Genomic DNA, 16605 nt, shown 5'->3' on the forward strand with positions numbered 1-16605 from the left:
GTATAAATCATTTCGAATGTAGTTTCCCAATTGCTATTTCTTACATCATTCGTAGTCAAAAATCTTATTTTCAAGTTGAATAGAATTAAAGAACGCATTCACTACTTTACAGCTTCAGCCTTTTGTTGGATTTTGAAATTGATAGCCGACAGATTGTTTCTACAGTTGAATTGTAAGTTTGCAGATTTTTTTTTGCTTTTTTTATATAATATTTTATTAATGTTTAATACTCAACTGTTGAACGCCTGATAGAAAATACAATGTTCTTTGTGGAAAATTTTTACCCCCCCCCCAAAAAAAAAAAAACTTCGGCTGAGACAAAATTTAGCTATGGACTAAGCTATGTACATGGATGGAGAATTAAACATTGAACCGGAAGTAACCCCAAAAATATGATTCATAAATAAATTGTAAATTATTGCCTATGAGGGGGGGGATAGGGGGGTATTATTTTTAAATGATATCACCTCATTTTTTATTGAAAGCAAGGATGCCAAAAAGATAATTATTTTTTCCATTTAAAATGGAGACAGAAGAAAGTGATATCAAATTCCCTGGGAAACCAGTTGAATATTTTGAAAGAACCAGGGCTCCCCATTAGGACTTTTTCTCTGTCTTGGGTATTTTACGATTTCTCATAGGCTACTGGCCTTATTTGGCTTTTGTGTGTGCTCCCTTTTAATTAGATCCTTTGGATCTTATGGAATGCCATGGCGAATCTATCACTCAGTTTTCCAATAATTTGAGGTATATCTAAATAATTTCGACATTTTTGTTGTTGTCTTTGTACCCCTTTACTTATACCCACATTTTTTTTTTCAAGGAACAATAAGCTGTTTAGCGTTATTTTGCGTGTTTGTTTGAACAGTGTAGTGACCTAGTTATTTATTAAGTAAATTATTTTTCTAATGAAAGCTGAGACGGTATCCTATCAAGGTGGTATCCAGAGGGGGGGGGAGGAGGTATTATATTTAAATGATAATAGCTCGAAATTTTATTTATTGAAAGCAGGGATCCCAAAAAGTTGATTTTTTTTTATTTAAAGCAGAGACGGCATCCTATCAAGGTGGTATCCAGAGGGGGGAGGGGGGTATTGAGATATCATATTTAAATGATAATACCTCGATTTTTTTTTAAAGAAGGGATGCCAATAAGTTAATTATTTTTTTTATTTGAAGCAGAAACGGTACCCTATCAAGCTGGTACCCAGAAGGGGGCATAGGGAGTTATTATATTTAAGTGATAGTACCTTGATTTTTTTTTTATTGAAAGCAGGGATGCCGAAAAGTTCAAAAGTCGACAAAATTAAGAAGATTTTCGTGAATTATACTTGATACAGCACTTACATGTTTTTTTCATCCAAAGGAAAACGGACATATGCGCTCAATCCGTTTTTTTCCTATTGATAAAACGAGTTTACTTTGAAAACATTCATTCAAATGTATCAGGTAGATTCACACTAAAACGAATTGGTGTGACGAAAGGGATATCGACATCCCCACCTAACGTTGCGCTCGAGTAACAATGGCGCCCTTGGTCCAGTGCCCAAGTTACATTAAAAGGCCAGGTCATAATAAAAGCTTTCAATTTGGGAGGTTCAAGCAGGAGTCTTTGACAGTCTTATGACCTCAGGGTACTAGATGTTGCAACGTTCTTACGTATCTACAGTGGTTTAGAAAATTCGATCACCTTACAAATGACTGCCAAAAATATGCACAACTATAACATTCAGAATATTATAACACTTTTTTCAAAGCTTTGAAGAAAAGCAAAAAAGTCTAAATACGCCTAACTACGCTTGAAAGCTATTTTAAAAAGAAACTCTTTGGAGATTTCCATTGAAATGACTATAGCAGAAGCTTTGAGTCGGGGTGGGGATCAAAGAGGAGTCTTTGAGTATTTTGACCACAGGTGACTTATTGCTACCTTTCTTAAATTTGACTTTCTTAAATTTGGTAATTCTTTTGAACATTTGGAAATCAAAGCTTAAACTCAATAACTGATACTAAGTGTCCTAACATTTTGCTTGGATTAAAAGTGACGAACTAGGAAGAAACTTTCAACACCTTCCTGGAGCTACTTCAGTCTGCGTATTATTTCATTTAATTACACTTAAAACAGACGAGCTTTTCATTTTTTTACCTAAGAAAATAGCTGGCACTTCATTTTTCTTCATAGCGAATAAACTATTAAGTGTTTTTTGTTTCATTGTAATTAAAGTGTTCTCATGTGAAGTGTTCATCATGTATTTTTCAATTTGATAAATTTACTCCTTTTAGATGCAGTTTATAATTTGACTGATATTAAGTATTCATGAGTTTATAATTTGGAATCTCCAAAAGAAAAAAATGAATAATATCCAAAAGAGCAGCCAAAAGCGATGAAAAAGCAATAGTTCAGTCTTAGTCTACGAGAAATACATTATATAAAGAAGCCAAAAAAAACTTTAAAATGCATTTTTTTAAAATTTTATTTAAAATTCAGTTCTTAATAAAATAAGGCTTTTTAGGAATCCAAAAGAGCACAAAAAAACAAAAAGAAACAAAAAAAAAGTAGCCCTTTTCAACTGTTTTAAAGGTTCCAAAAGGTGCCAAAAAGGTGCCAAAATGTGAGCTAGGGGGCTTAAAGGATGGTGTTTTGTAAGGGGTACTTGATGCATTGGGAGTGTTTGACTTGGGAGTTTTGGTTGGTTTCATTATGGGCTTTATGTGGTATGTTTGGGCAGCATTTGCTTCCATAGCTGCGAAGGGGTATGGAATGGCCTTCTTTCTTGCTATTTGGAGTGTTAGTTCTCTTTTCTTACATGCAGGGCATAGTGATTTATTGGTAGATTCATGTGGGCCTTTACAATTGATACATGTGGGCTGAGTGTTGACTCTTTGGAGATTTCCATTGAAATGACCATAGCAGAAGCTTTGAGCCGGGGCGGGGATCAAAGAGGAATCTTTGAGTATTTTGACCACAAGTGAATTATTCTTGTAACTTTATTAAACATGGCAATGTTTGGGAGCATTTGGAAATCAATGCTTAAGCTCAATAACTGATACTAAGCGACCTAACATTTTGCTTGGATTAAAAGTGACGAACTAGGACGAAACTCTCAACTTCTTCCAGGAGCTACTTAAGTCTGCGTATTGTTTCCTTTAATTACACTTAAAACGGATGAGCTTTTCATTTTTTACCTAAGAAAATAGCTGGCACTTCATTTTTCTTCATAGCGAATAAACTATTAAGTGTTTTTTGTGTCATTGTAATTGAAGTGTTCTGATGTGAAGTGTTCATCATGTATTTTTCAATTTGATAAATTTACTCCTTTTAGATACAGTTTATAATTTGACTGATATTAGGTATTTATCAGTTTATAATTTGGAATGAATCCCCAAAAGAAAAAATTAATAAGATACAAAAGAGCAGCCAAAAGAGATAAAAAAGCTGCAGTTCAGCCTTAGCCTAAATGACATGTATTCTATAAAGAAGCCAAAAAAAACTTTAAAATGCATTTTTTTAAATTGTTATTAAAAACTAGTTTTTAATACAAGAAGGCTTCTTAGGAATCCAAAAGAGCAAAAAAAAAACAAAAAACAATCAATATCAAAGTCGACCATTTCAACTGTTTTAAAGGTGCCAAAATAGATATAGGCAAAGGGCTTTATGAAAAAATTAAGCTTCTAAGTTCAAAGTTATACTCAAAGTTTTTACCCAGATAACTGACGAATTTTGTGATACGGTATTTGAAGTTTATATGCAGTAATGCTCGATGAAAAAAACTACTAATTTTGATAATTATTTATGTTAAGAATACATAGCTAATAGATACTAGCTAATAGATAACTACTCGTATTATGCAAGGGTTCTGAAGCGCCACAGCCATTTCTTTTCTACCAGATTTCTACTTCTCTTTATGAATAACGAAGAAGACCAGTTCCCGCCAGCGACTTGTGAATTTTTGAACTCATGAATAGGCTCGAATCTGTTGTAAATTTAAGCTGTGATTTGAGAAAGACTGATGAAAACATTAATGTTTGCGGTCAACATTGATCGCGCCGGCGGCGCACCTCCGACATCTTACTGGCGCCGTGCCGCCGGCGTCCTACCGGTGGCACGGCATGGCGCGCTGTTTTTGGCCCCGCCGCCGCCGGTCTTCCCTCATCGGCGTGGCGCCGGGGTCTAATTTGTGGCCAAATGCTGGAGAACAGCAGCATTTACAATGCCGTCAAGGATTTTCCCAACAGCAGAGGTAATGCTGATTGGCTGATAATTGTGAGCTTTGATCCTGTCACCTCTTTTATGTATTGGCGAGATATGGGGAACTTTTCAGTCCAATGGTATGACATTGGTGTCAATAGAATTTTGGAAGAGCCTTGAGAGTGGCAGTACTAATTGGACGTGAGCTTCCTTTAAGAGTCGTGGATGAATGCCATCTGGCCCAACAGACTTATTTGAATTAAAATTTTTAAGCCGAGATTCAAGCTCAGCCGTATCCACTATTATTGGAGACACTTGAGTGTTAAAGGAGGGGGGCAGTGTCTGCAGGTGTGAAAACTGATGTAAACTGGTGATTCAAGGCATCAGCGATTTTTTTAGGGTCATTTGACTGGATTCCATTACAGATCAGCTCAGTAGCTGTGTGCCTACAAGGCTTATGTGCAGAGGCGTATTTTCAGAACTTCTTAGGATTAGTTTTTGAGGTTGCTGCAATGGTCTCCATGTAATTCTCCATCATTTTTATGGAAAGTGCTCAAACTTTGTTCCTTGCAGCTTTGAACTTAATTAGGGAGTCAGTCCTAGGTTGGTTCTGGTTCATAAGCTTTGACAGTTTCTTTTTCTTGCTCCTGGCCATTTTCTTTTCTCTGGTCATAAAGGGGAGAGTTCTTGGTTTGCGTCTCCACATGATAGTTCTGTTTTTATTGACGGTGTCCAACAACACTTTTTTTATTATCTCCCCTGTGTTTTCTACCTGCATAAATTCGACGAATGACCTAATACACTGACTGAGTTCATGCCTGATTTGACTAGTTTGTATATACGTGTTTAATTAGGTTTGATATCTGTGGGTACAGTCGAAATTGGCATTTTATTGCAATGTGGTCAATATTTCCAAATGGGGGTTGTGATTCTATGTTAAATGAGTCACTCAGGATCATTTATTAAAATGAGATTAAGGAGCAAAAGATTTTGTCCTTCTTGAAATCTTGTTGGATATGTCACCGCCTGGAATAGTGAGTGTTCATCTAAGCAGTCCAGAAAAGACTGTGTTTATTGCTTGTTTGGCCGTATCCCTCAGCCCACTCAATCGCAGGTAAGTAAAAGTCGCCAAGTATGAATAAACTCTTATATTTATGGGCAACACTATCAATAGACTGATGAATAGCCAAGAGTGAGTCCTCCATACTTGTCGAATATAATGTCAGTTACTAGCATGAATATGTTTAAGTACAGGATTGCCATGCTTATGGTTTTCCTGGCAAATTTTTTTCACTTTGTTAAAAAAAAATCTTTTCCTTTGTCCTTAAATTTTGATGAGAAATGGGTTGAAGAAAATAGAAGAGGACTGACGAAATGATGGACAAAAGAAGGGAACTCTAAATAGAGCAGATGGAGGGATAACATGTAACAGCTGCATTTGTCTTGGGTGGCTTAAGGCTGCAACAAATAAATAGTTTCAGTAACAGTAAATAATAGTAGTATTAGTAGTAGAAGTAACTATTTCAGTTGTAGTACAGTAAATTAATATTATATGAAATAATCATTCTAAAAAAGAATTTGTTAGTATTATTATACTTCATTTAAATTATCATTACTTGAAAAAAACAGGGAAAGAAAGAGACACAGCATGAAATAAACAAGAAACAAATATTTTCCTCATCAGTGAGCAGAGCTTGATAACTGTAAGAAATTTAATACCAAACATAGGAAAACTGATTCTGATGATCAAATACCATATCATAATACAATAAAATGTCAAAAAATAAGGAAATTAGAAAAAAAATGAAAATATTATCCTTGGGCCTATTAAGTGCACATACATCACAAGAAAACTATGTGTGGTAAAGAAACTGTATACAGCCCTTGTCTGCCCCCGCCTTGAAGTTTGGAATTGTAGTAGCACCCCCACAATACAAAATTAATGTCAATGGCATAGAGACTGCACAGAGAAGGGCAACAAAACTTGTCCCCACCTTGTATTTGCATTTTACTCTGTGTGAACAACAGCTACAAGCTTTGAAGTTGCCAACATTGACATATCGATGAAAGAGGTGATTTAACAACCAGAAGCTGCTGAACTCTGGGGTAGTGAAACAAGTATTCACCCCTTCTCTCCAGAGCTGCACTAGAAGCCACAGTCAAAAACTCTGTCTTTCCTGGTCTTGAAAAAGAGAGGAACGTAATTTTTTCTAGTGTTAGAACAGTGCCACTGTGGAATGGGTTGACAGGATAGACAGTCAAGGCAGCCACTATAGATTCATTCAAAGCTTAGGTCGACAAAGGTAGAGTCAAATTTGAGGTCCACTTCCCCACCCCCCGTCAAAACCCCAAACAGTTTTAATGCAGTTCCCCTAGCTGTCTTGAGATATTACTGATGCACTTCTTTATAACATGGGTACACATAGTGTCGTTTGATTTGCATCCTTACTTGCCCATAAATAGATCCTAGTCTAAAAGGGGCTTATAGTACCAAAACTTTTAGATGGATTGGAGACAATAAAAGTGTAGGCCCTTCCCTTCTATTCCCTCCCTCAAGCCAAAATTTGATGTCTACTTGTCCTTGCCCAACACCTCTTATTTTGCTTGCTACTTAAGCATGAATAAATTCTGAAGTTCCATATGGGCCAGTAGAGCAAAGACTTAGGTAGATTAGACACACAAGATTTTAAACGTCACCCTCTAGTCCCTCCTTCAAGTCAACATTCAAGATCCAACTGCCCCCCCCCTCCTACCTTAGCATCGTATGAAATTTTCAATCCCCCAAGCTGTCCTTGAGGTATTACAAGTACACTATATTAAATACCTGACCATAGACAGTGTGGTTTGATTTACCTAGCTGCTTCAACGTGAATGGATTCTAATTTCCACAAGGGTTCTATTCACAGACGTATAAGGTAGATTGTAGAGGAGACATTTTTTCCCCTCGTTACATCTCCCTGTAAGGTTGCCCCTACTAACAGGGCTAATATATTTGGTAGCGTGTTGCAAACTGAGGCTTGGGTAAGAAATCGGTACTCAGAATTCAGTGACAACTGATTTGTATTACAAAAGAAGATAAAAAGAAGAATATTCTAATTTTGATTATGTTGAATACTTCTAAACCTCTTCTAGGTCTAAGGTATAATGATCTACTTGTTTAATACACAAATGTTTACCGAAATGAAGAATATTAAGTGAATTATTGGTTATTGCATTTTCCCACTTAAAAAAGTTATACTTGAATAGCTAGTCAGGGCTTGAGCTCTGGGTCATTGAAGTTTTTTAGCTCAAACTATTGTTGAGCTAAGCTAAGAATAACCGTACTTGATTTTAATTCAATTTTCATTAACCCAAACCAAGAGATTATCTTATTATTTCTTGAAAAGGGCTGTGTATTCCTTGGACCTTTATTAAGCTTTAACTTTAGCAGGGAAAACTCTTAATTGAAAATATCTGGACATAAAGGTTTGGAAATTCTTAAGTTGACAATACTATTCCCTTTTTCCCTAACCTACCTGTATAAACATTAAGGCCACCTTTGTATAAACATCCAGTACGGATTTAACGAAATGAAAGAATGATTAAAAAGGGAACGATGTTCCTCTCCATATAAACGTCTGAAGATTGGAAAAAAGGGGGGGGAAGTAATGTTTTTGTCCGATAATTCCAATTTTCGGATATAAGGTCTTTATAAAGTTAATCTAAGCTCCAAGAAACTCTAGGCTGAAAAAGGGAAGCAGAAATTGCTCTCCTAGCGTTCTCTTCTTGGTTAAGGTTCCTTCCCTCTTTGAACCCTCAGTTATTCAAAACTTAAATTTCTGGGAAGAAATTTAATTTAGCTTATTTTAACCTTAAAATACTATTTTGTCCAAATGGCTCAAGCCTTGTCTAAGTGGAAATACTACCGAACTATAAACCCAAAATCACCAACTTTATAGTAAATGTTAGATTTCAACACTAGTTGTTATTATTTTCTCCCATATACGTATTAAAGTTATCTCAAAATGACAGACATCTTTAGAGGTTTTCTTCTTATTTTAATTTTTATCTTCAAACTTTTATTTCCAAGGGGGATTCAGACAGACAGTGGTAGTCTACCTTAATTAAAAAGTAAAACACTTACTCCTTATTTGATCCAAAAAAGACTACCCTGTTTCCGAGGCAAAACTACCTCGATTTGTTCCTCATCCGTAAGGTATATTCTTTTTGCTACTTGATCCGTTTCGCAACCTTCCCTCTCTCCTCGCCAATAAACCACCTTTTGTTAAAGGTAGTTTGTTTTTCAGTCTTTCAAGGCCTTGCAAAACTGGTCTAAATTAGGTCTTAAAATATTTATGACGGGTTCAAAGTTCGTTTGATTCTTGGACAAAGGAGTGTCACTACAAGATTTATGACTAGTTATGCAAAGAGCAGTTATTTTCAAATTCAAGCTAATTTGAAATTGTCGCTATATTTCTGATCTATGAAGCGAAAGGGAATTCCAAGCCTTAATAAAATTGAGTTACGAAACTTACACAAAATAAGGCCTCCTTACATCCCCAAACACAAAATTTAAAAGTCCCCTTATCCCCCTTCCAGCACTCTGAAAGTTTCAACTCCATTTCTCAAGTTGTTCTCAAGATATTGCAGATATACTATTTTGATAACCTGGATGTATATAGTGACCTGACTTACTTGACTTAGAAGTCAAAAATCGATACCCTGGCTTTATTCTTTGTCGAAGGTCAGAGTTCTTTGTTTTCAAGTACCTTAGTTATCATATTTAATGTTTAATTGTGGTTTTTTATATTCAAAAGGTCGTTTATGGTTTTTTTTTCTGCAATAGGCAAATCGATTGAATCCCAGATGACCAATGTTTTTTTGTTGTTTTCTTTTCAGTGCGATTTCCTTGATTATGCCTGATGGTCTTAGGCCTATATAAACAACTTCTATCAAAATTATTATTTAAGATAAAACGAAAATGGTTTCCTACAAAATGCAAGGAAGCAATTATGTCTTTTTTATGCGCTATTAAGCTCTAATCAACACCTTCAATCCCTTAGTTAGATAAGTCTATCTTTGACCGTTTGCTGTGCAATGGAGGACATCATTGGAAGTATGTATAATATTAAAAGCAAACTCAGACATACATGATATGCTGTTTGACATACTATCAAGGTTAACAGAGATTATTAAAAACTAGGGGACAAATATGATATGTTGTTGATTCCAAAAGAATTAGCTTTTCTTGTAGGCAACTGTAAATTGCTGCAATCGCATGTTTGCTGACTATAAAAAAAAGTCATTAAATCCATGTTGAAATCTTCAATAAGCATAAAGGGGCTTCTTTGGTATGTCAGGTTTTAAAAATAACTCAAAAATTTAATGCGACTCAAGAGGGTGGATAGTAGAACAATGAGGGGAAACTTTTATTATTTGAAGAAAAATTGTCACCATAAACAACTCAAAAAGCATCTCAATATTTAGAGGTAAAAAAAAAGATTTCATACATTTTGACCGATTATGTGGGTGCACACCCATTTTTTTGTGGGAGAGGGGTCTGAACCCACAAGATGGGTTGATGCAGAAAGAATCTAATTGGTGCAAAAAGAATCTAATGACATGAAATACGCACTTTGTATCCTAAAAACTCTTGCTCAACTAGAGTAAACTCCTTCAAAAGGCTTTTGTGGGTACCACCCTCAAAGTGGATATATATTTTTTATTAAAATTCGAGGCCACCATATTTCGAAGAACTTCTGCTTACGCAAAAAAATATGCCATTTGTATAGTTGTCAAGAAATGTGTTATGAACCATATAGCTTTCTAAACAATAAATGTGGATGAAGTCCTGTTGATATCCAAGCTTTTGTATGACAAGTAGCTTTTAACTTGTCATGCATCAGCAGGAATGATTTCCTAATCTTTCGAATTTCAGTCAACATCTCATTTTAAGTTCATAGGTTTATTAATCCACATTCATAAACCAATAAATAAATTAAACAAAACTTTCACGCTGGAGAAAACCTATGATGGTTTGCGATCGCGCGATATATATATATATATATATATATATATATATATATATATATATATATATATATATATATATATATATATATATATATATATATATATATATATATATATAGAAAAATAATTAAATAACCGAATTAAAAATAATAATAGATAAATAAAATGATTATTTATCCGTTATCAACGTTATCAACGTTTTTGATAACTTTTCATTTCCCTTGTACTTTGTATTTTGAACGTACAATACAGATTATAATTTTGAGGGAATAGATTTGTAAAACTGAATTATATACCCTGAGGTACGTAAGTTTTACAGAGGGAACACGTGGAACATAAAGAACTGAGGGAACATGGTCTTAAAGTAGGGGCATAATTTGCTATGGGACAAGGGGGGCAACTGCCTCTCCCAGACCTCAGTTTGCCCCTCCCCCCAAGACCTGACTTTGCCCCTCCTTCCCAGCTGAAATTTAATTTCTTCAAAATCTGATCAAAACTAACATAAGCCTGCATATTTCAAGGATCAACAGAAACGGATCAGTTTTCTTTAGTATATATCTATTTTAATAGTACGTATCTTAATATCATTTTCATGTTGCAAAACGGCTCATTTTCTAGTTTTTTACTGTCATTTCCCCTGGATTTGGGAGAAATGGCTCCAACTTTGATAACCTGGATGTATATAGTGACCTGACTTACTTGACTTACAAGTCAAAAATCGATACCCTGGCTTACGAATAAACCAAAGAAAATTATAATATAAAATATAAAAGAAAAATAATAATAACAAATCCAGTCTCCATCACTCATTATACTCAACTCCCTCTCCCCTCCCCCGCCCTGCCCTTCCAACCTTATCTTAGCCCCTACCCACCCTTACATTCCCAGCCCATCCTTAGGCTACCTCTCCAGCTCCTCTCCCTCCTCTACCCAACCTACCAGCTATTATAAAATTTAACAAATTCCCCTCAAAAAATAATCTTTTAGATTCTTTTTAAATTAAGGTACGTGATCCACCGCTCTAATGCTCAATGGTAGCTCATTCCATACTGATGGACACAGGTGTTTCATCGAGAATGGAGACCTAGTACCACGACACAAATCAACAACTATATTATCACTTTGCCTAGTTCCATAATTATGCAGGTCACTACTAATTTGGTAAAAATTCTTAAAAACGTCAGGGGTTAAACCATTTTTACGCTGAAACACAAATACTGCAGCTTGATAATCTCTTATCTGACCTACATTTAGGAACTTCAGCGACCTAAAACAAGCACATGTATCATGTACATCCTGGACATACCTACAGATTGTTCTAACAGCTTTATTTTGTAGAACTTGCAATCTTCTATAGTTGCATAAGAAGTTACTGCTCCATAGAAGGTAACTTTAAGAGAAAAGTGGACAAAATAACGAATTACGTATAGTTGGGGCAATTATTTGTGCAATGAAGTGCTGCAGATGTTAAAGCATGCTTACATCACTGACGATTTTTGATAAGATTTAGTCATTCTTATACGTCTATAACAGATGGCAATCAAGATAAAAACCAAGGTAGCAGAGATGATCAACCTGCTCAATTGGATTACCGCACAAGGTTACCTAGCTAGATACATCCGGTGATATACCATCCCGGCAGAACGTTATTCAAACTATATTGCGAACATTTACACATAACAAACTTAATGAAGTGAAAATCTACAGCCTTTCCAATGCGAGATTCGCTTTTCTCACCAGGTCCTTCACAGATGAGGCAAACACAGTTAAAACGGTATCATCAGCAAACGAGATAAGACACACATCTTTCAAATGAAGACGCACGAGATCAACATAGATGAGGTAAAGCAGCGGACATAACACTGATCCTTGGTGGTACTCCACACGTCATTGGGAATGCTGCTGAGCTCACATCATTCAACACTACTTTGAGGGATCTCCCTTTGAAATAACTTTCAAACCACTTTAAGCGCATTCCGCGGACATCTAACGACTCCATCCGACTTAGCAGAGTTTGAAAATCAACTGTATCGATTACTTTGCAAATATCTATAAATATAGACAAAGATGTTTCACCTCTGTCCATACCACTGTTAATTGATTCCATAAGTTGTTGCAAAGCATTCGTCGTCGAGTGCCGTTTGCAAAATCCGAAATGGGTCTTACTTAGAAAATCATTAGCCTGTAGGAAACTACGTTTATGACGTTTATGAACAATTTTTTCTAATAATTTCGAAAACAATGGAAGGATCGAAATCGGTCTCCAATTCTCAATTCCCTTTTTAGGACCACCTTTATGAAGTGGTATCACTTTTTCAACTTTTAGCTGGTCAGGAAAAATGCTCTTATCAAGTTTATAATAAAAAGCAGACACGGTAGAATATAATGCATTATCGCCTTAAACGCTCAAAGAAATAAGTCGTCCACTGCCGCAGAATTTGATTTCAAAGATTTTATTATTTTAAGCAGTTCATCACTTGTGCACGGATCAAATGCTAATTCAAAACTCTCACCTCTATTATCACATATAATGTATTCTTGAACCTGTTGACATCTTTTTTTTACACTATTTTGCACTTTAATACCAATATTGGAGAAAAAATTACGAAACTCATTTGCAATTCCAGACTTGTCATCAGAGGCGAACCCTTCAAGTTGAACTTCATTCCTTCCAATTTCAGCATTCCCATTGGTCACTTCATTTATCAGTTTCCATGTTTCTTTCATATTTCCTTTACAATTTGAAAAATTTCTATCGTAATATTCGTTTATTAACTTTTAATATTTTTGTTTAGTGACAGTTTAGCCTCTTTGTTGCCCCATTTTAGTTTCACAAAGTTATGGCGAAGGTTATTTTCTAGTGCAATAAACTCAGTACTTGGCATTTGTAGGTTGTCACAAAATATTTTCGTGAAAAAGTTACTAGATTGTTGAATAGGCTATCTTTAAAAGCTTTACACCAAATTATAAATTTTTGCATCAATTTTTTTACCTTTTCATTTACATTATTATTTGTTGAAAGACAGAATTCTTTGTTTTCAAGTATCTCAGTTCATCATAATAACATTTAATCATGATTTTAAATTTGAAAGCTTGACAGCTGCCTCCAGACATTTGCTTTGATGCACATTAGCCTATTCTTGAGGTCGTGTTCTGTTAAACTCTTTATGTGTCCAATGCAAGGTGAGTAATAGTATAATTTAAAGGCCTTTTGTGGCGAAAAGTATTGTTGAGGAGAACGGATTTGTTGATAATCAATTGTGCCTTCATAATAGTTTCTGGAAGAGCATGAATTTTTGTTATTGTTATGTTGTTTATTAATTTCTGTTATTAATTTACATTTACTAGTAACTTTTTAGTTCTGGATAAAATTTTTTGTTGAATTTATTGTTATTATAAGTTTAGTAATTTTTTATTTATTATTGTTGTTATTTATGGAAATTAGCAACAATATTTCAAATTCAGATGTATTTTGTTTTGTTATTTTCTCTTAGACATGTGTTTATTGTGGATATTTTTCGCTGTTTATACATCTTTTTACTGTTAGATGAAATTCTGAATGTTTCAGTTTTATACAAGACAATCTGTTTGATTTCATTAAAGATTAATTCCATATGAAAGGGATAGGGGAAAAAAGAGTAGTTTCCTGTATCTCACTTTAGGTAGAAGATAAACCCAGTAAATCAATGTCACTTTGATAAGATCATGAAATGTATTGACGAAGAACTTAAAATTTTATTCGTTAGTTTGTGGTAAAGTTTAAAACCCTATTAATGGTGGAGAAAATAGTCACAGGATGTTAATGTAATTATGTATTTAAATGCTTTTTATCTATCATAGTGATTTTTGAGCAATATTCGATTCTGTTTTTTTTTTGTTTGTTTTTTTTGTTCCCAGGTCGTTGGCGAACCTCAAGGATCACCAACTTTTTTTTCTTTTTATTGAGAGGGCGAGGCTAGAAATAAATTTTTCAAAGATAGTAAATGTTCAAAAAAAGATTGCATTGGCAAAAATGGATTTCTCCACGCTTTATTGACATAGGGTACTTAAAATTAGCATGTTATAATTGTATTAATGTGTCTTTGCTTTTAGCAGTTTGGTTTTCTTAATTTATACAGTATAAATTAGTGCCACTGTGGCCAATATTGCCAAATGCCACACAGTATATTGAATTGTCGCTCAAGTCCCTCTGTTGACTCCTTCAAAAGAAGGTTCTACGGACAATCTTCGAGGTTTTGAAACAAGGTAAATAAATAGTGGCACATCAGATATCTTGATGTACCTGACTCCGTAATTATAGGAATTAAAAAAAAATTGATAGTATATTAATGTTCTTCCTCGTCCAAGTTTCACTCAAACCTTATATTAGAAAATTTCCGGGTTTCCCTCTGTTTTTGTGATTAATTAAAAAAACTTTTTCCTCAAAATAAGTTTTTCAAAGAAAAGTAAAGAACTCCATTAAACAAAAAATGAGCAAAAATAAAATCAAATAATCTACCAAGCGTGAAACTACCACTAATCAGCATCGATAAATAAATGAAACCCAAAACGAACAGAAATTACAATAAATAACCGAGTCAAACTCAAAACGAGTAGAAATTAACATAAGTTAGGCTCAAAACTCCTATGCCTTCCCAATGCCAGAACATAATTTGCACTTTACTGAAAAAAATATAAATGTTTTTACTTTATAACTTTAATAAATCAAATAATATTAACATTTTGATTACTAAATATCAGTATATGTATATTAAACTGACAATGCACATTTATTTGTATTTCTTTCAGTAAAATGCAAATTATGTTCTGGCCTTGGGAAGGAATAGGGGTTTTGAGCCCTTATTTTAATTAACTTATGTTAATTTCAAAGATTTCAATAAAAGCTTATATGCCCCCGGGGTATAACTTATAACCCTTGCCCTGAAGACTGTGGGGGGGAATCTCCTGCTCAAAGGTATAATTTCCTGAACTTCAACTGCGTGGAACAAAATAGCTATCTCAAAATTTTGATTGGATGTGTTTGTGGAAATGGTGGGCGTGGAAGGGGTTTTAGTTACCTTCCAATCACTTTCGACTATTAAAAACGGCACTAGCCATTTCAATTTCCAATCGAATGAGCCCTTTTTGAAGTTTCTACGACAACGCGTTCTATAAAAACCTTATATAATAACTAACTTCTATAATAACTTACAACCCTTGCCTTGAGGGCTATGGGGGGGGGGTTGTCATCCTCAAAGACCTAATTTCCAGAACTTTCAAATACGTTGAAATAAATAGCTATCTTAAAATTTTGATTGGACGTGTTTGTGGAAATTGTTGGCGTGCAAGGGGTATTAGTTGCCTTCCAATAACTTTAGACCATTAAAAAGGGCACTAGCCATTTCAATTTCCAAGCGAATGAGCCCTTTTTGAAGTTTCTACGACGAAGTGTTCTATAAAAACCTTATATAATAACTAACTTCTATAATAACTTGCAACCCTTGCCCTGAGGGCGGTGGGGGTTGTCATCCTCAAAGACCTAATTTCCAGAACTTTCAATTAAGTTCAAATAAATAGCTATCTTAAAATTTTGATTGGATGTGATTGGGGAAAAGGTCGGTGTGAGAGGGGGGTTAGTCGCCCTCCAATAACTTTCGACTATTAAACAGGGCACGGCACTAGCCCTTTGAATTTCCAATCGAATGAGCGTTTTTTGAAGTTTCTACAACAACGCTTTCTATAAAACCTTATATGCCCCAGGGCATAACTTACAATCCTTGCCCTGAAGGCTGTGGGGGGGGGGGGTCCTCCTCAAAAACATAAGTTCTATCTGGAAATCAACTACGCTGAACAAAATGGCTATTTCAAAATTTTGATTGGATATGTTTCGGGAAATGATTGGCGTAGAAGGGGTGTTAGTTGCCTTCCGGTCACTTTCGACCATGAAAAATGGCAAAAACCACTCCAATTTGCAATGGAGTGAACCCTTTTTGAAGTTTCTACGACAACTCGTTCGATACGAAGTGCCCTGCTCTAAAGGAAAAAAAATAATAAATAATACATTGTGCCAACATCGTTCTTATATGCCCCCAGGGCATAAGTTAAAACCCTTGCCCCTAGGGTTCTGGGGGAGTGACATCCTCAAAAACATATTTTCTATCTGTAAATCAACTACGCTGAACGAAATTGCTATCTCAAAATTTTTATTGGATGTGTTTCGGGAAATGGTAGGCATGGAAGGGGTATTAGTTGCCCTCCAATTACTTTCGACTAGTAAAAAGGGCATAAGCCACTCCAATTTGCAATTGAATGAGCCCTTTTCGAAGTTTCTGTGACAACTTCTTCGTTAAAAAATGCCCTGCTCGAAAGGAAAAAAATTAAAAATAATACATTGTGCCAACTTCGTTCTTATATGCCCCCAGGGCATAA

At 35.0% G+C, this 16605-nt stretch overlaps 1 protein-coding gene across 3 annotated transcripts in view; it reads left to right on the top strand.

Annotated features, from left to right (window-relative positions):
- Mvl (solute carrier family member malvolio) overlaps positions 1–16605 on the top strand; it is a 140619-nt gene that overhangs the window by 31063 nt on the left and 92951 nt on the right. The window lies entirely within an intron of this gene.

Source organism: Artemia sp. Qi Xiang Cuo, chromosome 8, assembly GCF_049724085.1.
Source record: "Artemia sp. Qi Xiang Cuo chromosome 8, ASM4972408v1, whole genome shotgun sequence".
Taxonomy (NCBI): domain Eukaryota; kingdom Metazoa; phylum Arthropoda; class Branchiopoda; order Anostraca; family Artemiidae; genus Artemia; species Artemia sp. Qi Xiang Cuo.